Raw genomic sequence first — 24,497 nt, forward strand, 5'->3', positions numbered from 1 at the left:
GTATCAGTCCCTGTGTTTACCTGGTCTGTTTTATATCAGACCCTGAGGGTGAATGATAGCAGTGCAGTTGAAGTGTATTTTGACTTTCAAAAAGCATTTGATAAAGCACCACATATTGGGCTGGTTAGCAAAATTGAAGCGCGTGGGATAAAAGGAACAGTCGGAGCATGAATCCAAAATTTAGGGATGGAAAACGGAAGGTTGTGATGATTTTGAGTTTTTTGGATTGGAGGGAGGTAGACAGTGGAGTGCCCCGAAGTTCAGTACTAGGATCACTGCTGTTTCTGATATACAGTAATGACTTGACAGGGCACAATTTTGAAATCTGCAGATAACATGAAGTTTGAAAGTGTAGTGGACCATGAGGAAGACAGTAACAGACGTCAAGAGGACAAAGACAGGCTGATGAAAGGGGCAGAGACATGGCAGATGGAATTTAACACAGAAAAGTGTGAAGTGATAAATTTTGGTAGGAAGAATGAGGAGACACAATATGAACTAAATGGTACAATTTTGAAGGGGGTGCAGGAACAGAGAGACAAAGAACAAAGAACAGTACAGCACAGGAACAGGCCATTCGGCCCTCCAAGCCTGCACCGATCTTGATGCCTGTCTAAACTAAAACCTTCTGCACTTCTGGGGACTGTATCCCTCTATTCCCATCCTATTCATGTATTTGTCAAGATGTCTCTTAAATGTCGCTATCGTACCTGCTTCCACTACCTCCCCCAGCAGCAAGTTCCAGGCACTCACCACCCTCTGCGTAAAGAACTTGCCTCGCACATCCCCTCTAAACTTTGCCCCTCGCACCTTAAACCTATGTCCCCTAGTAACTGACTCTTCCACCCTGGGAAAAAGCTTCTGACTATCCACTCTGTCCATGCCACTCATAACTTTGTAAACCTCTATCATGTCTCCCCTCCACCTCCGTCGTTCCATTGAAAACAATCTGAGTTTATCCAACCTCTCCTCATAGCTAATGCCCTCCAGACCAGGCAACATCCTGGTAAACCTCTTCTGTACCCTCTCCAAAGCCTCCACATCCTTCTGTTAGTGTGGCGACCAGAATTGCACGCAATATTCTAAGTGTGGCCTAACTAAAGTTCAGTACAGCTGCAGCATGACTTGCCAATTTTTATACCCTATGCCCCAACCAATGAAGGCAAGCATGCCGTATGCCAGCTTGACTACCTTATCCACCTGCGTTGCCACTTTCAGTGACCTGTGGACCTGTACGCCCAGATCTCTCTGCCTGTCAATACTCCTAAGGGTTCTGCCATTTACAGTATACTTCCCACCTGTATTAGATCTTCCAAAATGCATTACCACACATTTGTCCGGATTAAACTCCATCTGCCATTTCACCTCCCAAGTCTCCAACTGATCTATATCCTGCTGTATCCTCTGACAATCCTCATCACTATCCGCAACTCCACCAACCTTTGTGTCGTCCGCAAAATTACTAATCAGACCAGCTACATTTTCCTCCGAAATATTTATATATACTACAAACAGCAAAGGTCCCAGCACTGATCCCTGCGGAACACCACTAGTCACAGCCCTCCATTCAGAAAAGCACCCTTCCACTGCTACCCTCTGTCTTCTATGACTGAGCCAGTTCTGTATCCATCTTGCCAGCTCACCTCTGATCCCGGGTGACTACACCTTTGGTACCAGTCTGCCATGAGCGACCTTGTCAAAGGCTTTATTGAAGTCCATATAGACAACATCCACTGCCCTTCCTTCATCAATCATCTTCGTCCCTTCCTCAAAAAACTCAATCAAGTTGGTGAGACACCACCTCCCCTTCATAAAACCATGCTGCCTCTCGCTAATACGTTCATTTGTTTCCATGTGGGAGTAAATCCTGTCCCAAAGAATTCTCTCTAATAATTTCCCTACCACTGACGTAAGGCTCACCGGCCTATAATTTCCTGGATTATCCTTGCTACCCTTCTTAAACAAAGGAACAACATTGGCTATTCTCCAGTCCTCTGGGACCTCACCTGTGGCCAATGAGGATACAAAGATTTCTGTCAAAGCCCCAGCAATTTCTTCCCTTGCCTCCCTCAGTATTCTGGGGTAGATCCCATCAGGCCCTGGGGACTTATCTACCTTAATGCTTTGCAAGACACCCAACACCTCCTCCTTTTTGATAACAACATGACCCAGACTATCTACACTTCCTTCCTTAGACTCATCATCCACCAAGTCCTTCTCTTTGGTGAATACTGATGCAAAGTACTCATTTAGTACCTCGCCCATTTCCTCTGGCTCCACACATAGATTCTCTCCTCTGTCCTTGAGTGGGCCAACCCTTTTCCTGGTTACCCTCTTGCTCTTTATATACGTATACAAAGCCTTGGGATTCTCCTTAATCCTGTTTGCCAATAACTTTTCATGACCCCTTTTAGCCCTCCTGACTCCTTGCTTAAGTTCCTTCCTACTGTCTTTCTATTCCTCAAGGGCTTCGTCTGTTCCCAGCCTTCTAGCCCTTACGAATTCTTCCTTTTTCTTTTTGACTAGGCTCACAATATCCCTCGTTATCCAAGGTTCCCGAAACTTGCCAAACTTATCCTTCTTCTTCACAGGAACACGCTGGTCCTGGATTCTAATCAAATGACGTTTGAAAGACTCCCACATGTCAGATGTTCATTTACCCTCAAACAGCCGCCCCCAATCTAAATGCTTCAGTTCCTGCCTAATATTGTTATAATTCGCCTTCCCCCAATTTACCTTCACCCGAGGACTACTCTTATCCTTATCCACAAGTACCTTAAAACTTACGGAATTATGGTCACTGTTCCCAAAATGCTCCCCTACTGAAACTTCGACCACCTGGCCGGGCTCATTCCCTAATACCAGGTCCAGTACGGCCCCATCCCTAGTTGGACTATCTACATATTGTTTCAAGAAGCTCTCCTGGATGCTCCATACAAATTTTGCCCATCCAAGCCCCTAGCACTAAGTGAGTCCCAGTCAATATAGGGGAAGTTAAAATCACCCACCACTATAACCCTGTTACCTTTACATCTTTCCAAAATCTGTCTACATATCTGCTCCTCTACCTCCCGCTGGCTGTTGGGAGGCCTGTAGTAAACCCTCAACATCGTGTCTGCACCCATCCTATTCCTGAGCTCCACCCATATTGCCTCAATGCATGACCCCTCCGAGGTGTCCTCCCGCAGTACAGCTGTGATATTCTCCTTCACCAGTAATGCAATCCCCCCCCACCCCCCGCCCCTCCCTTTTACATCCCCCTCTATCCTGCCTGAAGCTTCTCAATCCCGGAACATTTAGCTGCCAATCCTGTTCTTCCCTCAACCAAGTCTCTGTAATAGCAACAACATCATAGTTCCAAGTACTAATCCAAGCTCTAAGTTCATCTGCCTTACCTGTTATACTTCTCGCATTGAAACAAATGCACTTCAGACCACCAGTCCTGCTGTGCTAAGCAACATCCCCCTGCTTGCTCTTCCTCTTAGTCTGACTGGCCTTATTTACTAGTTCTCCCTCATTTACTTCACCTGCTGTCCTACTGCTCTGGTTCCCCCCCCCCTGCCACACTAGTTTAAACCCTCCCGAGTGACGCTCGCAAACCTCGCAGCCAGGATATTTGTGCCCCTCCAGTTTAGATGCAACCCGTCCTTCTTGTACAGGTCCAACCTGTCCCTGAAGAGATCCCAATGATCCAGATATCTGAAACCCTCCCTCCTACACCAGCTGTTCAGCCACGTGTTTAGCTGCACTATCTTCCTATTTCTAGCCTCACTGGCACGTGGCACAGGGAGTAATCCCAAGATTATAACCCTAGAGGTCCTGTCTTTTAACTTTCTACCTAACTCCCTAAACTCTCCCTGCAGGACCTCGTCACTCTTCCTGCCTATGTCATTGGTACCGATGTGTACCACAACCTTTGGCCGTTCACCCTCCCCCTTCAGAATGTCCCCTGTCCATTCAGAGACATCCTTGGCACCAGGGAGGCAACATACCATCCAGGAGTCTCTTTCACGTCCACAGAAGTGCCTATCTGTGCCCCTGACTATAGAGTTCCCTATAATTATTGCTCTTCTGCGCTTTGTCTCTCCCTGCTGAACAACAGTGCCAGCCGTGGTGCCACTGCTCTGGCTGCTGCTGTTGTTGTCCCCTGATAGGCCATCCCCCCCCCAACAGTATCCAAAGCGGTTAGAGAGGAGGATAGCCACAGGGGATTCCTGCACTGACTGCCTGCCCCTTCTAGCAGTCACCCATCTATCTGCCTGCACCTTGGGTGTAAGCACTTCTCTAAAACTCCTGTCTATGACGCTTTCTGCTACCTGCACGCTCCTAAGTGCATCCAGTTGCTGCTCCAACCGATCCAAGCGGTCTGTGAGGAGCTGCAACTGGGTACACTTCCTGCAGATGTAGTCGACCTGGGAGTGTTTGTGCACAAATATTTGGAGTTGGGAGAACTGGTTAACAAAGCAGATAATCAAGCATATTGGATCCCAGGCTTTATAAATAGAGGAATAGAGAAGAAAAAACAGGAAGTTATGTTAAATCTATATAAAACTAGTTCAGCTCCAGCGGAAGTGTTGTATCCAATTCTGGGCACCACACCTTAGGAAGAATGTGAAGGCTTTGGAGAGGATACGGAAGAGATTTACGGGAATGGTTCCAGGACTGAGGGATTACAGATATTTGGATATACTGGAGTAGCTGGGATTGTTCTTCTTCGAGCAGAGAAGGCTAAGAGGAGATTTGAAAGAGGTGTTTAAAATCATAAGGGTTTAGATGAAGTAAATAAAGCAAACTGTTTCCAATGGCTGAAAGGTTGATAATCAGAGGGTGCATATTTAAGGTGGCTGGCAAAAGAATCAAAGGTGTGTCATAAGAGTTTTGTTTTTCTTTATAAAAAACTAAGAGGTCTGTGTGCCTTTAAGATTGAGAAAAAGGATTTTCTATGAACAGTGACTGCAGAGACTTGTTGTGGTATTTGAAGTGCAGGCTGCAAGACAATTTGTATCCAAGCAACAGGAAGATTTTATGACAGTCTTGTAACTTCTGCAGAAAGACTTTAATTTCAGTTCTGTAGGGTGAAGAGGCCAGGGAAGCAGCTCACAGTGAACTGGGACTGTGGTTTGCTGATAGACAAGAGTAAAAGACCTATTCTCTCTAAAAATAAGCTTTGCATTTCAAGGGAAAAAAGTACTACATTTAAGGTGAGGTTTTCATCTGCCAGAAGAGTGAGAAAAGACCCAGATTAAGATGGGTTGCTACACTCTGTGGAGAAACACTGCTTTGGAGAAAATAAGTCTTGTGTTGCAGGTGTGACAGATTGCTGTTACCTCCAGTCTCATAAATCCCTGCCTCAGGTGTGAGTCCTGTGGCCTTTTGTATTTTTGGAAGTTCCTGAAATGTCAACGAAGTTTCCACTGTAAGACTGCTACTTTAAAATCTAAGTAGACCTGTTGCTGTGTGATGCCTGCTGCTTTAAATGCCCACCCATCACAGACTGTTCCTTAATTTCACCTGGACAGCCTTCGAGTGGCATCTGACTATTAGACTCTGGGACACCTCACTGATCCAGAAATCCTAGCAGAAGTTACAACCCAGTTATATTATTATTCCTAAGAAACAGTCACAACTTAAATCACCCTTTCCCCCCGGTTAACCAATTTTTGAATGTATGTGTGCATGCATGAGGGTTAGGAAAAATAAGGAGTTCTAAAATCTTTTCATACATGTAGATTTATCTCATTATCATTTAAAACTTGGTTTATTAATAAATAGTTAATTTTGTTGTTGTTTAAAGAAACCTGGTTTGGTATGCTTTATTCTGAGGAATAAATAAAGTATTTAATTTGGCTAATTTCTGGTAGGTGGGAACTTTACTAATATGCTGTGACCTGTGGAGTAGTGGGAATGATTTAACACTGCATTACTCCCACTTTGGTCATAACAGGTGATATAAGGAAAATCTTTTTTACGCAATGAGTGGTTATGATCTGGAATGCACTGCCAGATATGTTCATAGAAACAGATTCAATACTAATCTTCAAATAGAAATTGGACAAATACTTGAAGGAGAAAAAGTTGCAGGGATATGGTGGGGGGCGGGGGGGAGTTGGTCTAACTAGCTGTTTGAAAAAGCTGGCACAGACACAATGGGTGAATGGCCTCCTTCTGTGCTGTACCATTCTATTATTCTGTGCTCATACAATACCCAACTGACCAGGTAAACTCAGTTTGCCGCACTACAGGAAAGATGTGATTGAGCTAGAGAGGGTGCAGAAAAGATTCACAAGGATGTGGCCTGGTTTGGAGGGCTTGAGTTATAAAGAGAGATTGGATAGGCTGAGTCTGTTTTCCCTGGAGTGAAGGAGGCTGAGAGGGGACATGATAGAGGTATATAAAATTATGAGAGGCATAGATAGGGTAGATAGCCAGAGTCTGTTTCCCATGGTAGGGGTGACTAAAACTAGAGGGCATAGATTTAAGGTGCGAGGGAGGAGATTTAAAGGGGATCAAAGGGGTAAATTTTTCACACAAAGAATAGTGGGTATCTGGAATGAGCTGCCTGAGGAGGTGGTGGAGGCAGGAACAGTTGCGACATTTAAGAGGCATCTGGACAGGTACTTGAATGAGCAAGGCATAGAGGGATATGGAATTAATGCAGGCAGGTGGGATTAGTATAGATAGGCATTATGGTCGGCATGGACGCGGTGGGCTGAAGGGCCTGTTTCTATGCTGTACGACGCTATGACTCTATGACTCTATGCTACATAACTGACCAGGTAAACTCAGAGTCTAGCAAAATGAGAATCTGAAAAAAAATGATGTGAATGAAGTTTCTTTGAAAACAAACTTTTACAAGCTATTGGTAATATATTCATGAAAAACCATATATTTGATGGTGATACTTACATGGATTATACATCTGGAGAACCCCTTCTTATGGAATGGGACAAGTTTTAAACTGTCATCCACCCTGACTAATCCTGAATGTTAACAATAAACCTGGTAGTTGATTGGTTGGGAGAGGCTGGTCCAGTGGGTATGTTTCCTAGGAGAAACCATGCACCATAAGCAAGAAGTGCCATGTACAATTAATTGGGAGGAAGGCTTTTGAAGGTAATGGGACTTGAGGATGCAAAGGTGCATGGACAGATGTGTGAAATAAGTAAGAGGTGTCATACTAATCATGTATTCTGTGATTGTTAATTATTTTACAGTAATGTGCAGCGAGATATTGGCCTAGAAATTAGATCAAGCCCAAATATCATTACTCAGATGAGCAGCCAACACTACCCATGCTACTTAGCAGTCTATATGCCTGCTTTGGGGTGGGATGAGAAATCAGGCTTCCTGGATGCCTGGATGCCACTTAAAGGCAACCAGCACCTCTTAAAGGGGATGTGCTCTCTGACAGCAGGCAGCAGGGAAACTTTCTCATAGAGATAAAGAGGTCCAGAGAGGGCATCCAGGTCCTCAGACACCTGGTACAGGAGAAGGGAGATCCTGTTTCCCTCAGGGAGGCAGAAGGTTATCCAGGTAACACCTCCAACACTAATGGCAGGAGGTTGCAGAGAAGATCAATGCCAGGAGCTTAGCTGCCAGGATATGACTACAGTGCCAAAGAAATTCAATGGCCTCACCACAGTTATCAAATAGTTGAGCTCAATTACTCTCTCCTCACAAGTTTACCACCTGCAGCCTCACTACTCACAATATTCCCCTCACACCTCCCTCCACTCTGCACAATCATTGTACCACACTTCACCACATCTCCTTCTCTTCACATTCACACCCACTGTACTTTCTATTGGCACCACTGTTTCGCCCTAACTTCCCTGTGATGGAATATTGGTATAATAGGCTTAATTAGGTAGAATTTAGAAATAGTTAAAATATTATACTTTTTAGAATTAAAGATTGAATAAATGGTCAGGTTTTCAAGACTCACAGGCATTCCCCTTTAAGAAGATAGAGTTAAAAAAATTCAAGGTCCCTGTTATGAACCAGAAACAAGTCGGGAAATCTATTCGTGTCTCGGTTGTCAGGGGCTTGGAAGATAAGCACACACATTGAAATATCCTGTGCGACATCAGTAAGAGGTAGCAATAAACTTAATTGGTTTGTGGGGTTGTTGAGGCAGACAGGTTGCCTCCGGAGGTTGCTTTGGGGTGCTATGGAAAGGGCAATTACAGATAATAAAACAATAAATGGAATGGACTTACAGGAACAAGCGGTCAAGTAAACATAATTTTAAATATTTTGACCAGATAAATGCTCACAACATCAAGAGCAAGAGAATTCCAGTAAAACATTAAGTGGAGATGGTAGTTAAAGATCTGGATTTTAAAAGCAGGATAAACACACAGAGGAAGGTAACACCTATATGCTAAAAGTCAGATGACACTTCAGAAACAGTATAAACATGACAGGTTTTGAAGCAAAGATGAGAAGTGTTGAATCCTCAACAATGTTTCTCAACTACCGGGAATTTAAGGTAAAAAGTTTCCTTTAAATTTTGATGGATATTCTGGATATTCTAAGATATTTTTGCTGTAACATTAGCAAGGTTAAACTTTTGGATTCTATGTTTGAAATAAGATTATGTATTACATCTTTTAGTAATATTTAATATTGTGATATACTTATCCACTTAGAAGTGTATTGAATTTTAAATTCTTTAATAAATCTATAAAAGTTAATAAATCGTCTCATGTAGCATCGTGCATACAACTACAAAGAACCCCCTCTCAGTGTCTCTTTAAGTGGAGAGATACGTATTGAAGAGAGTTCCCAGACCCTTATAATATCTGGGATATTTACGACTTAGCCATAAGTATTAAAAATAGGCTATCCGAAAGATGCTAATATTCTCTGTTGGTTTTCTTTCTTTGAGGGAAAGCTGGTACAATTCTTTGGACCCAAATAAGTGGCTATGAGAATTTGCCTGGTTTGAACTTGATTAAAGGAGATTCATAGGGACGTACTCCTGATTTGGTTTAGTCCCTATAAGGGGTTAAAGTCATAAATCACTTCATCCCCACACTTCACATCATCCATACAACATATATGTTTTTCAACCATGACAGGCACATTCTTTAAACACTTCACACTACAGCCTGCCGGACTGAACATTGAGTTCAATAATTTCAGAGCATGACGGGCCCCCTATTTTACTTTTATTTTTAGTTATTTTTTCTTTTTTACATTTGTTTACAATTTTTTTTAATGTTTCTTTCATTTCATCTTAGTTTGTTCAGTTTGCTTACCCACAGTTTTTTTTCATGTTTGTACTTGCTGCTGTTCAATCTTCAGTCCATTAACACCCTATCTGTACTAATGCTTTGTCTTTCAACACACCATTAACATATTGCTTGCCTTTGCTCCATGTTGGAGCTGCACCCATCCAGGCAAGTGGAGAGTATTCCATCACACTCCTGACTTGTGCCTTGTAGAGGTCATGAAAGGCACTATATAAATGCATGATCATTGTTTCTTTCTCAGAAGTATTCTGCACTATCAGCTTTGGCTCTTTATCAAGATTGCTCATTTATTTTACAAAAGAAGCAACTAAGCTGTGTTCTGTGTAATGGACTTTGTATGGTCTCAGGACCAGACTGAAGTAACAAGTGGTAATGTAAGGCATTGGAAAGCTAATAAGAAAGAGCTAAAAATCTCAACTGAAAGAGAAAAAAAGTCATAAATGAATAGCAGATCAATTAGCTTCTGAGGAAGAAAGATAGGTTAATATTTCAGATAATTGCCATTCTCAGGAGTTCACCAATTAACCTATATTTCTGTCTCAGATGCTGATTGCCCTACTGTGCATCCTCTTTTATTTTAAGCTTATTCTGCACACTTTCTCAGGTGCCATGGCTAATACCACAGGTAACTAAGACAATGGTGTCAAAATGCAAGTCATAGACCTACACCATGTGGTAAACAGATATCCTGTCTCTGGAATATACTGCAGTGCATTTCAGCATCTGCTGTCTCCAACACAATAAAAGTGTTCTCTGTTGGGTTGTAGACTCTGTCTGTTCTGTGTATTTTTCACATTTCACTAATGCAGCATTTGTAGTGTAATTACAGTTTATCGAATACCAATTGGATTCCAATCACCTGTCAAAAACATCTCAAAGAGGAAATATTTCCCACTGCTTCAGCTTCACACTAGTTGCAGCATCCATTTCATCTCCCCACATCTAACCCACTGGGAAATGAGCATCATTCAAGATTGGTGATCGTATACACACATGAACAACAAAATGCCAAACAAGTGGGTAATTTTAACTTAGGGTAATAGTGTCAAATGTGCACTATCAAACTGGCTATCCCACCCAACCGATTTTCTCTTCGACTGGCTGAAATTTTACGCACCACCCCGCCCCCCCCCCCACCCCCCAGGAGCGGGCTGTTGGCGGGGTGGGGGGCAGGTGGGGGGGGGGGGTCGTAATATTGAGCGGAACATGGGAATGCCATTCCCGATGCCTTCCCGCCCCCACTGCAATTATACCAGGGAGGCAGTGGCGAGAAATGGCCCGCCCACCCCAGGCCAATCAAGGCCCTTAAGTGACCAATTAACTGCCACTTAAGGGCCTCCTCTCGCCACCGTTGTTATTTTACCAGCGGCAGGCAGGCGGCTCAGGTCTTCAAGGAGGCCGCTCAGTAAAACCTGGCAGCCTCCTTGCGGGATGAGTGGGGGCACTCCTGATTGGGCACCCTGTGCCCCACAGAGACCACCCCCCGAAGCCCCAACAGCCTCCACTGAAATAAAGACCCCTCCTCCAACTGATCCCCTTTGCCTCACCAGGGCCCAGCCGATTGTCCCCAGCGAGACCCCAAAACCTACCTCTTTTCTGGGGCCGACATCCACAATCCTGCTGTTGGCTGGGTGCACTCCCAGCAGTGGCCAGCACTCCCAGTAGTGCTGCTGGGACTGGGAGCTGCCGGCCCTTTGATTGGCCAGCAGCTCTTGGAGGCGGGACTTCCTGCCTCAGAGAGGTGGAGGTCGCGCCCAAGTCCTTAAGAGCCTGGGGAGTAAAATGCTGGCGTGGCTCCCCAGGCATGGCAGAGGCGGGCTCACCTCGGACCTTTTGGCCAGTGGGCGGGCCTCCTGCCCAATTTAAAATTCCGGCCATTGACTTCAATAGAAAGGAAAATCGGTCGGTGTGTATAATGGGCGGTTATTTCGATATCGGCCATGTTAGACCATTGCCCATAGTTAAAACTACCCCAAGATGTTTCCATTACATAACTGAGGAGCTGATTCCGAGGAAAGGATCTTCCCATCTGACCAACAGTTCTAGCAGTGCAAACCATGACACCACTGTTGGGTTATTTTTTGTCCTCATGCTCTGGTCTTGCATTTCTGTCTGAATTGTTGGAATTCCATCATTTAGATTTTTGATATCGGACACAACTTTTTACCCGTACAAAGCCAACTTAAGGTTTTAAGGTTTCTCAGGTTATCTACTGGAGTATTAATACATTTCCTTGGCCGCCACTTATGTTCCAAATGTCAGCAGCAAAGCCTCCATACTGTACTGAATGATAAACCTGCATGGGTCACTTTCACCTCAGCAGTGAATGATACAATTAGGTCAATAGAACTTGGCGACATTTCAGGACCATGGACAGTTCCACCGTGCTGAAGTGACATTGCTCATTATGTACCGCACATCATTTCAGTCAATGGACAGTTTCAGCACAACAGACAGCTTCATCAGATCTGTTTTCTTCCCGATCCAACATGTAGCATTCACTACTTTTATTAAACAGAGTACTTTCGTTATGTATTTTCTAGAAGCACCGAGTATCACATTACCAGTCACAAAACATTATATGGCATTGTAACCTACATCACCACCATCTTTATTATTTAATCTATATGTTATTGCCTCCGCCATACTAAGTCTGCAGTGTAACAGGGTTTAGCAACGAAGGGTGTTTCAAACGAATCGATAGATCGCACATAAATTCATGAGTAACTTGTAATAATTCCAAGGCAATTTAACTGAGCGATTCCCATGGCATTATCAAGAAGCCCAGTTTTCCCTATTGGTACTGGAGCCTTAACATGATACTGCCTTTTTAAAATCACTTTGTGGCGAAGGGAGAGGGGTGAGGTGCTGACTGGATGAAACTCTCCCTTGTCTGCTCCTGACACGAGTAATGCACAAGACTACATGTTATTCACGAGTCATAATCTCACTCAGAGAGATCACGTGATGAGCAGTGTGAGAATGAAAAAAATGAGGCGACATTGTATCTGAGCTGGGAGTGTTTGATGGAGCAGTGTAGAGAAAGCTTTACTCAGTACCTACCCCATGTTTTATCTTCCTGGGAATATTTGATGGGACAATGTAGAGGGACCTTTATTCTGTATCTAGCCCATGCTGTACTTGTCCTTGGAGTGTTTAAAGAGGCAGTGTAGAGGAAGACTTATTCTGTATGAAACCTGTAATGTACTTGCCCGTAGAATGTTTGAAGGAACAGGATAGAGGGAGCTTTACTCTGTATGTAAACAATATTGTACTTACCCTGAGAGTGTTTGATGTGACAGTGTTGAGGGAGCTTTATTCTGTATCTAATCTGTGCTGTATTTGCTCTGAGAGTGTTTGATGTTGCAAGATTTCCTGAATTGAACAGCTTTCAATTCCCTAAAACTGATATGAATGATACTCAGAAATAAATTAACCTTTTCCTTAACTTTTGACTTTATAGTGAAATGTGGACTCATGGTGAGGATAGAAATGAGGAAGCACTCCCATCTACAATCTCATGGGATGACTATTTTCAGAAGGGTGACACTAACAATAACAACAACTTGTATTTATATAGCACCTTTGCCGTAATAAAACCTCCAAAGGTGCTTCACAGGTGCTTTATTAGCAACATTTGGCACCGAGCAAGATAAGATGAGATGAGATTAGGACAGATGAACAAAAGCTTCATCAAAGAGATAGGTTTTAAGGATCATCATTAAGGAGGAATGAGAAGTGGCGAGGCAGAGCAGTTTAGGGAGGGAATTCCAAAGCTTAGGGCCTTGGGAGCTGGACGTAGGACGAACACCAATGGCAGAGCAATTAAAATCAGAGATGCACAAGAGGCCAGAATTAGAGGAGCATAGATATCTGAGGGTTGTGAGGCCGGAGATTACAGAGGTAGGGAAGGGTGAGGCAATGGATGGATTTCCAAATGAGGGTGAGAATTTTAAAATCAAGATCTTATTTAACCAGGTGCCAATGTAGGCCAGCGAACACAGGGTGAGGGATTAATGGGACTTGGTGCAAGTTAGGATATGGGCAGCAGAGTTTTGGATGACCTCAAGTTTATGGAGGTAAGAATGTGGGAGGCCGACCAGGAGGGCATTGGAATAATCAAGTCTAGAGGTAATAAAAGCATGGATGAGAGCATCAGCAGCAGATGAACTGAGGCAGGGGTAGAAATAACCAGTGGCATGGTTAAGTGGTCGGAAGCTCACCATGGGTCAAATACGACATCAAGGTTGTGAATAGTCTTGCTCAGCCTCAGACAGCTGCTGTGGAGTCAGTGGCTAGGGAACGGAGATTGTAGCAAGAACCGCAGACAATGGTCTCCGTCTTCTCAAAATGTTATTGAGGGAAACTTCTGCTCATCCAGTACTGAATATTGGACAAGCATTCTGACAGTTGAGAGACAGTGGAGAGGTCAAGAGAGGTGGTGTTGAGGTGGAGCTGGGTGTTATCAGTGTACATGTAGAAATTAACGCTGTGTTTTTGGATGATGGTGCCTAGGGACAACATGTAGATGAGAAATAAAAGGGAGCCAAGGATAGATCCCTTCGAACACCAGAAATAATGGTGCATCAGCAGGAAGAAAAGACACTGCAAGTGATACTCTGGCTACGATTGACGGAGGATGGGGCTACCATGGACAGGGAGTTGGGACTTCCATTGATTGGGGGGGAGGGTGCATCGGGACAGTCATTGGCAGGAGCCAGGGATTGCCATTGACAGGGGGTGTGCGACGGCCATTGATAGGGGAGTGGAGCTGCCATTGACAAGGGGGGGGGGGACTACCATTGGCAGGGAGGTGGGACTTCCATCGATAAGAGGTGAGACTGCCATTGACAGGGGAGTGGGACAAACATTGATAGAGTGGGGCTGCCATTGACAAGAGGGTGAGGCTGCCATTGACAGGAGGTTAGCAACAGTGGGGTGGGATGGGGGGATGGGACTGCCATCGACGGGAGTGGGATGGGACTGCCAGTGACAGGGGTTGGAACTGCCATTAAGAGGGGCTGGGACTGCCATTGACAGGGGGTATGATAACCATTAATGGGGGGCGGGGTTGGGCCTGCCTTTGACAGGGGTGGGACTGCCTTTGACAGGGGTGGGACTGCCATTGACAGAGTGGGGCTACCATTGACAGGGATAGGGCCAGCAGTGATGGGCGGTGTGACTGCCATTGACTGGGAGTGGGTCTGCCATTGACACTACAATGGGATTACCACTGACGGGGGGTGGGTGTAGGACAGCCATCGACAGTAATATGATTGTATTATATACACGGCATTCACTCACTAAATAACTGCAATATCTGTGATCCACTGGTGACAGCTCATTCTTAAGCAGTGTGATAATGTGCTGCTGTAATTACTTACAAGCTAATAAAGTACTGAATCATAGGCAGATCTCTGTATATTGGAAGAACCTAATCCCCTGTGTTATAGACTGTCTCTGCAATTTACTCTCCAATTTCCCTTCAAATTTTCAAACTCCTGGTTATTTGGCATCAAACAAGGAGATTTGTCATCTGATAGTGATTAAACTTGGTGGCACAGTGGTTAAACAACTGCCCAGTATAGTACTGAGGTGCACAGACCCGAATATTCCAGCTTAAATCCCTGATGTGGGCTAATTCAGCCTTACCGCTCCTGGGTTTAAGAAGAAAAAAATCAGTCAGGGTTGTACAATGCTGCAATGTGAGGGGAAGATATCAGTACCTGTAGGGGAAGGGGAGAGAGAGTCAGTACCTGCAGGGGAGGGGGAGAGAGAGTCAATACCTGTCGGGGAAGGGGGAGAGAGAGTCAGCACCTGCAGGGGAGGGGGAGAGAGAGTCAATACCTGTAGGGGAAGGGGAGAGAGAGTCAGTACCTGCAGCGGAGGGGAGAGAGAGTCAATACCTGTAGGGGAGGGGGGAGAGAGAGTCGGTACCTGCAGGGGAGGGGGAGAGAGAGTCAATACCTGTAGGGGAAGGGGAGAGAGAGTCAGTACCTGTAGGGGAAGGGGAGAGAGAGTCAGTACTTGTAGGGGAAGGGGAGAGAGAGTCAGTACCTGCAGGGGAGGGGGAGAGAGAGTCAATACCTGTAGAGGAAGGGGAGAGAGAGTCAGTACCTGTAGGGGAGGGGGAGAGAGAGTCAGTGCCTGCAGGGGAAGAGGTGGGTGAGAGTGTCAGCACCTTTGCGGGAGAAAGTCAGCACAGGATGGGGTGAGGGACAAAGGAAGAAATAAAAATGCTGGACTCACTGAGTCAGAATCTTTAGCATTCTCATTATGGTAATTGAACTGGCCAATAAAAATCAAATAAAGCTCATCGTCTGACAAAGAGAAAGACTGAACTTATATAGGACATTAACACATTCTCGTGATGTCCTAAAGCACTTTACAATCAATGGATGACTTTTGAACAGCAAACCCTTTTTGTTATTCTACACAGCAAGATCCCACACAGCAAATGAACGATCAAACTCTGTTTTTGATACTGTTGGTCAGCGGGGATAAACAAATCTAGGCACCAGGAGAACTCACCGCTCTTCTTCAAACAGTGCTGCCAACTGAACCACCATTGTTTAACATCTCATCCAAAAGACTGCTTCTCCGGCAGTGCAGCACTGCCTCAGTGGTAGCATTACTTCTTCGAGTCAGAAGATGGCCAAGCCCTGCCCCAGACACTGCCAGCAAGAGGAGACTGCAACTCCCGCTCTGAATTCTGGGTTGGCATCTCCTTAGTGACAGTGGATTAGCAGTGTGAATTGGTGGCAGCAATAGGGAAGCAGTAGTGTAGTGATAATGTCACTGGACTAATAATCACAAGACCTTGGCTAATGCTCTGGGACATAGGTTCAAATCCCACCATGGGAAATGGTGAAATTTAAATTCAATTAATAAATCTGGATTTAAAAGCTAGTCTAATGGTGACCATGAAACCATTGCCGAATGTTGTTTAAAAGCCCATCTGGTTCACTAATGTCCTTTACCTGTCTGGCCTGCATGGGACTCCAGAACCACATCAATGTGGTTGACTCTTACCTACCCTCTGAAATGGCTGAGCACGCTATTCAGTTGTATCAAACTGCTGCAAAGTGTAAGAAAAGGAATGAAACCGGACGGACCACCTGGCATCGACCTAGGCACTGAAAACTGCAATGGCAATCCCAGCCCTGTCAACCCAGCAAAGTCCTCCATACTAACATTTGGTGTCTTGTGCCAAACTTGGGAGAGCTGTCCCACACACTAGTCAAGCAACAGCCTGACATAGTCTTATTCATGGAATCATACTTTACTGACACTGCCAATGCAAAGTCACTAACTAACTCTGCTAATCCACTGTCACAGACTCTGCCAATCCACTGTCACTAACAGACCCTGCTAATCCACTGTCACTGCCAATAATTTGCACTGCTAATCCATTGACACTAACTAACTCTTCTAATCCACTATCACTGACACTGCTAATACACTGTCAACAACTGGCACTGCTAATCCACTGTCACTGCTGATTCACTGTCACCGACTTTGCTAATCCACTGGCACTGACACAGCTAATCCAATGTCACTCACTGACACTGCTAATCAGCTGTTGCTGTCACTGCTACTCCACTTGACCAAGTATCAATAGCTCTGATAATCCACTGCCACTGCCACTACTAATCTACTGTCACTAACTAACTCTACTAATCCATTGTCACTAACTGACACTGCTAATCGACTGTCACTGGCACTGCTAATCCAATATCACTAGCCGACACTGCTAATTCACTGTCACTGACACTGCTAATTCACTGTCACTGACACTGCTAATTCACTGTCACTAATTTATTCAGCTAATCCACTGTCACTGACACTGCTAGTTCACTGTCACTAACTAACTCTGCTAATCCAATGTCACTAGCTGACACTGCTAATCCACTGCTGCTGTTACTGTCAATCTACTATCATTAATTGTCACTGCTAATCTACTGTCAATGGCACCGCTAATGCACTGTCACCAACTGTCACTGCTAATCCACTGTCACTGCTTATCCACGATCATTCACTGACCATTCTAATCCACTGTTACTAACTAACTCTGCTAATCCACTGTCACAGACTCTGCTAATCCAATGTCACTAACAGACACTGCTAATCCACTGTTGCTGTCACTGCTAATGCACTGTCACTGCCATGGCTAATCCACTGTTACTAACTGACAATGCTCATCCATTGTCACTGCTAATCCAATGTCACTAACCGACACTGCTACACAACTGTCGCTGTCACTGTTAATCCACTGTCACTGTCAATTCATTTCCACCGTGACTGTCCCTGCTAATCCACTTTCTCCAATTGGCACTGCTAATAGACTGTCACTAACAGTCAGTGTTAATCCACTGTCACTGACAGTCACTGCTAATCCACTGTCACCGACTTTGCTAATCCACTGTCACTAACTATCTCTGATAAACCACTGCCACTAACTGTCACTGCTAATCCACTGCCAATGCCAATGAGTGTCACTACTAATCCATTGTCACTAACTGATACTGCTAATCCACTGCCACTGCTAATCCACTGCCACTGCTAATCCACTGTCACGAACTAACTCTTCTAATCCACTGTCACTGGCACTGCTAATCCACTGTTACTGCCATGGCCAATCCACTGTTACTAAATGACTCTGCTAATCCACTGTCCCTGACACTGCTAATCCACTGCCAATAACTGGCACTGCTAATCCACTGTCACTAACTAACTATTCTAATTCACTGTCGCTGACACTGCTAATACACTGTCACTAACTAACTCTGCTCATCCACTGTCACTGACACTGCTAATCCACTGTTATATACTAACAATGCTAATCCACTGTCACAGTCACTGCTAATCCAATGGCACTAACTGACAGTCCTAATCCACTGTCATCACAATGCTACTCCACTGTCACTACCTAAGACTGCTAATCCACTGTCACTGAAAATCCTAAATTATTGTCACTAACTGACACTGTTAAACCACTGACATTTCTAATCCAATGTCACTGACAGGCATAGCTAACCAACTTTCACTGAACTTCAAATCCACTGACAATGCCAATCCACTGTCATTAACTGATACGACTAATCCACTGGCACTAGCTGACACTGATAATCCACTGTCACTGACATTGCTAATCCACTCCTAACCAACACTGCTACTCAACTGTCACTGTCACTGCTATTCCACTGTCACTGTCAATTCATTTCCACTGTGACTGTCACTGCTAATCCACTGTCTCCATCTGGCACTGCTAATAGACTGTCACTAACAGTCAGTGCTAATCCACTGGCACTGACATTGCTAATCCACTGTGACTAACTGACACTGCTAATTCACTGTCACTGACAGTCACTGCTAATTCACTGTCACCGACTTTGCTAATCCACTGGCACTGACACAGCTAAACCACTGTCACTAACTGTCACTACTAATTCACTGTCTCTAACTGACACTAATTCACTATCACAAACTGACACTGCTAATTCACTGTTTCTGAGTTTGCTAATCCACTGTCACTAACTAACTCTGCTAATCTACTGTCACTGACACTGCTAATGCAGTGTCACTAACTAACTCTGATAATCCACTGCCACTGCCACTGCTAATCCACTGACACTAACTAACTCTACTAATCCACTGTCACTAACTGACACTGCTAATCACCTGTCCCTGACACTGCTAATCCAATATCACTAGCCGACACTGCTAATCCACTATCACTGACACTGCTAATCCACTGTCACCAACTGACACTGCTAATCTACTGTCACTGGCACTGCTAATCCACTGTCACTAACTGACATTGCTAATCCACTGTCACTGGCACTGCTAATCCAACATCACTAGCCGACACTGCTAATCCACTATCACTGACACTGCCAATCCACTGTCACTGACAAACTCTGCTAGTCCAATGTTACTAGCCGACACCGCTAATCCACTGTTGCTGTTACTGTCAATCTACTATCATTAATTGTCACTGCTAATCCACTGTCACTTCCTGACACTGCTACTCAACTGTCGCTGTCACTGCTAATCATCTGTCACTAACTGTCACTGCTAAACCACTGTCACTGTCAATTCATTTCCACCATGACCGTCCCTGCTAATGCACTGTCTCCAACTGGCACTACAAATAGACTGCCACTAACCGTCAGTGCTAATCCACTGTCACTGACACTGCTAATTGACTGTCACTAACTGACACATCTAATTCACTATCCCTAACTGACACTGCTAATTCAATGTCACTGACAGTCACTGCTAATCCACTGTTACTAACTGTCACTGCTAATTCACTGTCACTGCTAATCCACTGGCACTGCCACTGCTAATCCACTGTCACTAACTAACTCTACTAATCCACTGCCACTAACTGACACTGCTAATCCACTGTCACTGGCACTGCTAATCCAATATCACTAGCCGACACCGCTAATCCACTGTCACTGACAGTCACTGCTAATCCACTGTCACTGTCAATTCATTTACACCGTGACTGTCCCTGCTAATCCACTGTCTCCAACTGGCACTGCTAATAGACTGTCACTAACAGTCAGTGTTAATCCACTGTCACTGACAGTCACTGCTAATCCACTGTCACTAACTATCTCTGATAAACCACTGCCACTAACTGTCACTGCTAATCCACTGCCAATGCCAATGAGTGTCACTACTAATCCATTGTCACTAACTGATACTGCTAATCCACTGCCACTGCTAATCCACTGTCACGAACTAACTCTTCTAATCCACTGTCACTGGCACTGCTAATCCACTGTTACTGCCGTGGCCAATCCACTGTTACTAAATGACTCTGCTAATCCACTGTCCCTGACACTGCTAATCCACTGCCAATAACTGGCACTGCTAATCCACTGTCACTAACTAACTATTCTAATTCACTGTCACTGACACTGCTAATACACTGTCACTAACTAACTCTGCTCATCCACTGTCACTGACACTGCTAATCCACTGTTATATACTAACAATGCTAATCCACTGTCACAGTCACTGCTAATCCAATGGCACTAACTGACAGTCCTAATCCACTGTCATCACAATGCTACTCCACTGTCACTACCTAAGACTGCTAATCCACTGTCACTGAAAATCCTAAATTATTGTCACTAACTGACACTGTTAAACCACTGACATTTCTAATCCAATGTCACTGACAGGCATAGCTAACCAACTTTCACTGAACTTCAAATCCACTGACAATGCCAATCCACTGTCATTAACTGATACGACTAATCCACTGGCACTAGCTGACACTGATAATCCACTGTCACTGACATTGCTAATCCACTCCTAACCGACACTGCTACTCAACTGTCACTGTCACTGCTAATCCACTGTCACTGTCAATTCATTTCCACTGTGACTGTCACTGCTAATCCACTGTCTCCATCTGGCACTGCTAATAGACTGTCACTAACAGTCAGTGCTAATCCACTGGCACTGACATTGCTAATCCACTGTGACTAACTGACACTGCTAATTCACTGTCACTGACAGTCACTGCTAATTCACTGTCACCGACTTTGCTAATCCACTGGCACTGACACAGCTAAACCACTGTCACTAACTGTCACTACTAATTCACTGTCTCTAACTGACACTAATTCACTATCACAAACTGACACTGCTAATTCACTGTTTCTGAGTTTGCTAATCCACTGTCACTAACTAACTCTGCTAATCTACTGTCACTGACACTGCTAATGCAGTGTCACTAACTAACTCTGATAATCCACTGCCACTGCCACTGCTAATCCACTGACACTAACTAACTCTACTAATCCACTGTCACTAACTGACACTGCTAATCCACTGTCCCTGACACTGCTAATCCAATATCACTAGCCGACACTGCTAATCCACTATCACTGACACTGCTAATCCACTGTCACCAACTGACACTGCTAATCTACTGTCACTGGCACTGTCAATCCACTGTCACTAACTGACACTGCTAATCCACTGTCACTGGCACTGCTAATCCAACATCACTAGCCGACACTGCTAATCCACTATCACTGACACTGCTAGTCCACTGTCACCAACTGACACTGCTAAACTACTGTCACTGGCACTGCTAATCCACTGTCACTAACTGACACTGCTAATCCACTGTCACTGGCACTGCTAATCCAACATCACTAGCCGACACTGCTAATCCACTATCACGGACACTGCTAATCCACTGTCACCAACTGACACTGCTAATCTACTGTCACTGGCACTGCTAATCCACTGTCACTAACTGACACTGCTAATCCACTGTCACTGGCACTGCTAATCCAACATCACTAGCCGACACTGCTAATCCACTATCACTGATACTGCTAATCCACTGTCACTGACACTGCTAATTCACTGTCACTAACTCACTCTACTAATCCACTGTCACTAACCGACACTGCTAATCTACTGTCACTGGCACTGCTAATCCACTGTCGCTAACTGACACTGCTAATCCACTGTCACTGACACTGCCAATCCACTGTCACTAACCGACACTGCTAATCTACTGTCACTGGCACTGCTAATTCACTGTCACTAACTAACTCTGATAATCCACTGCCACTGCTAATCCACTGTCACTAACTAAACTAACTAATCCACTGTCACTAACTGACACTGCTAATCCACTGTCACTGACACTGCTAATCCACTATCATTGCCACTGCTAATCCACTGTCACTAACTGACACTGCTAGTCTACTGTCACTGGCACTGCTAATCCACTGTCACTAACTGACACTGCTAATCCACTGTCACTGGCACTGCTAATCCAACATCACTAGCCGACACTGCTAATCCACTATCACTGACACTGCCAATCCACTGTCACTGAAAAACTCTGCTAGTCCAATGTTACTAGCCGACACCGCTAATCCACTGTTGCTGTTACTGTCAATCTACTATCATTAATTGTCACTGCTAATCCACTGTCACTTCCTGACACTGCTACTCAACTGTCGCTGTCACTGCTAATCATCTGTCACTAACTGTCACTGCTAAACCACTGTCACTGTCAATTCATTTCCACCATGACCGTCCCTGCTAATGCACTGTCTCCAACTGGCACTACAAATAGACTGCCACTAACCGTCAGTGCTAATCCACTGTCACTGACACTGCTAATTGACTGTCACTAACTGACACATCTAATTCACTATCCCTAACTGACACTGCTAATTCAATGTCACTGACAGTCACTGCTAATCCACTGTTACTAACTGTCACTGCTAATTCACTGGCACTGCCACTGCTAATCCACTGTCACTAACTAACTCTACTAATCCACTGCCACTAACTGACACTGCTAATCCACTGTCACTGGCACTGCTAATCCAATATCACTAGCCGACACCGCTAATCCACTGTCACTGACAGTCACTGCTAATCCACTGTCACTGTCAATTCATTTACACCGTGACTGTCCCTGCTAATCCACTGTCTTCAACTGGCACTGCTAATAGACTGCCACTAACAGTCAGTGTTAATCCACTGTCACTGAATTTGCTAATCCACTGTGGCTAACTGGCACTGCTAATCCACTGTCACTGACACTGCTAATTGACTGTCACTAACTGACACTGCTAATCCACTGTCACTGGCACTGCTAATCCAATGACACTAACTGACACAGCTAATCCACTGTCACTGACACTGCTAATCCACTGTCACTAACTGACACATCTAATTCACTATCCCTAACTGACACTGCTAATTCACTGTCACTAACTGACACTGCTAATTCACTGTCACTGACATTCACTGCTAATCCACTGTCACTAACTGACACATCTAATTCACTATCAATAATTGATACTGCTAGTTCACTGTCACCGATTTAGCTAATCCACTGTCACTAACTAACTCTGATAATCCACTGCCACGGCTAATCCACTGCCACTAACTGTCACTGCTAATCCACTGTCAATGACCCTGCTAATCCAATGTCGCTAACCGCCACTCCTAATCAACTGTTGCTGTCACTGCTAATCCACTGTGACCAAGTGTCAATGCTAGTCCACTGTCACTGTCACTGCTAATCCACTGTCGCTGACTGTGCTAATCCATTGTCACCAACTATCATTACTAATCCAATGTCACTAACTGACACTGCTAATTCACTGTCACTCACCGTCACTGCTAATTCACTGTCTCCAACTGGCACTAATTCACTATCACTAACTGACACTGCTAATCCACTGTTACTTTCACTGCTAATCCACTGTCAACAACTGGCACTGCTAATCCCCTGTCACTAACTGTCACTGCTAATCCACTGCCACTAACTAACTCTACTAATCCACTGTCACTAACTAACTCTACTAATCCACTGCCACTACCTGTCACTGCTAATCCACTGTCAATGACCCTGCTAATCCAATGTCGCTAACCGACACTCCTAATCAACTGTTGCTGTCACTGCTAATCCACTGTGACCAAGTGTCAATGCTAGTCCACTGTCACTGTTGCTGCCAATCCACTGTCATGCACAGACAGTTCTAATCCAATGTCACTGACTTTTCTAATCCATTGTCACCAACTAACATTACTAATCCAATGTCACTAACTGACAAGGCTAATCCACTGTCACTAACCGTCACTGCTAATTCACTGTCTCTAACTGACACTAATTCACTATCACTAATTGACACTGCTAATCCACTGTCACTGATATGGCTAATCTACTGCCACTAACTAACTCTGTTAGTTAACTGTCACTGGCACTGCTAATTCACTGTCACTTGCAAACTCTGCTAATCCAATGTCACTAGTCGACACTGCTAATCCGCTCTGCTGTTACTGCTAATCTACTATCATTAATTGTCACTGTTAATCCACTGTCACCAACTGTCACTACTAATCCACTGTCTCTATCGCTGTTTATCCACGATCATTCACTGACCGTTCTAATCCACTGTCACTACCTGGCACTGCTAATCCACTGCTACTAACTAAGTCTGCTAATCCACTGTCACGGACTCTGCTAATTCAATGTCATTAACTGACACTGCTAATCCACTGTCTGACACTGCTAATCCACTGTCACTAACTGGCACTGCTAATCCAATGTCACTAACCAACACTGCTAATCAACTGTTGCAGTCACTGCTAATCCGCTGTCACTAACTGGCACTGCTAATCCACACTCTATTAATCCACTGTCACTAACTAACACTGCTAATTCACTATCAT

General features: G+C 44.5%; 1 protein-coding gene across 2 annotated transcripts in view; it reads right to left on the reverse strand.

The window, feature by feature from the left end:
- The window catches only part of tmem178bb (transmembrane protein 178Bb), a 482,397-nt gene that overhangs the window by 434,989 nt on the left and 22,911 nt on the right, over positions 1 to 24,497 (reverse strand). The window lies entirely within an intron of this gene.

The sequence above is a fragment of the Heterodontus francisci genome, chromosome 18 (assembly GCF_036365525.1).
Source record: "Heterodontus francisci isolate sHetFra1 chromosome 18, sHetFra1.hap1, whole genome shotgun sequence".
Classification (NCBI taxonomy): Eukaryota; Metazoa; Chordata; class Chondrichthyes; order Heterodontiformes; family Heterodontidae; genus Heterodontus; species Heterodontus francisci.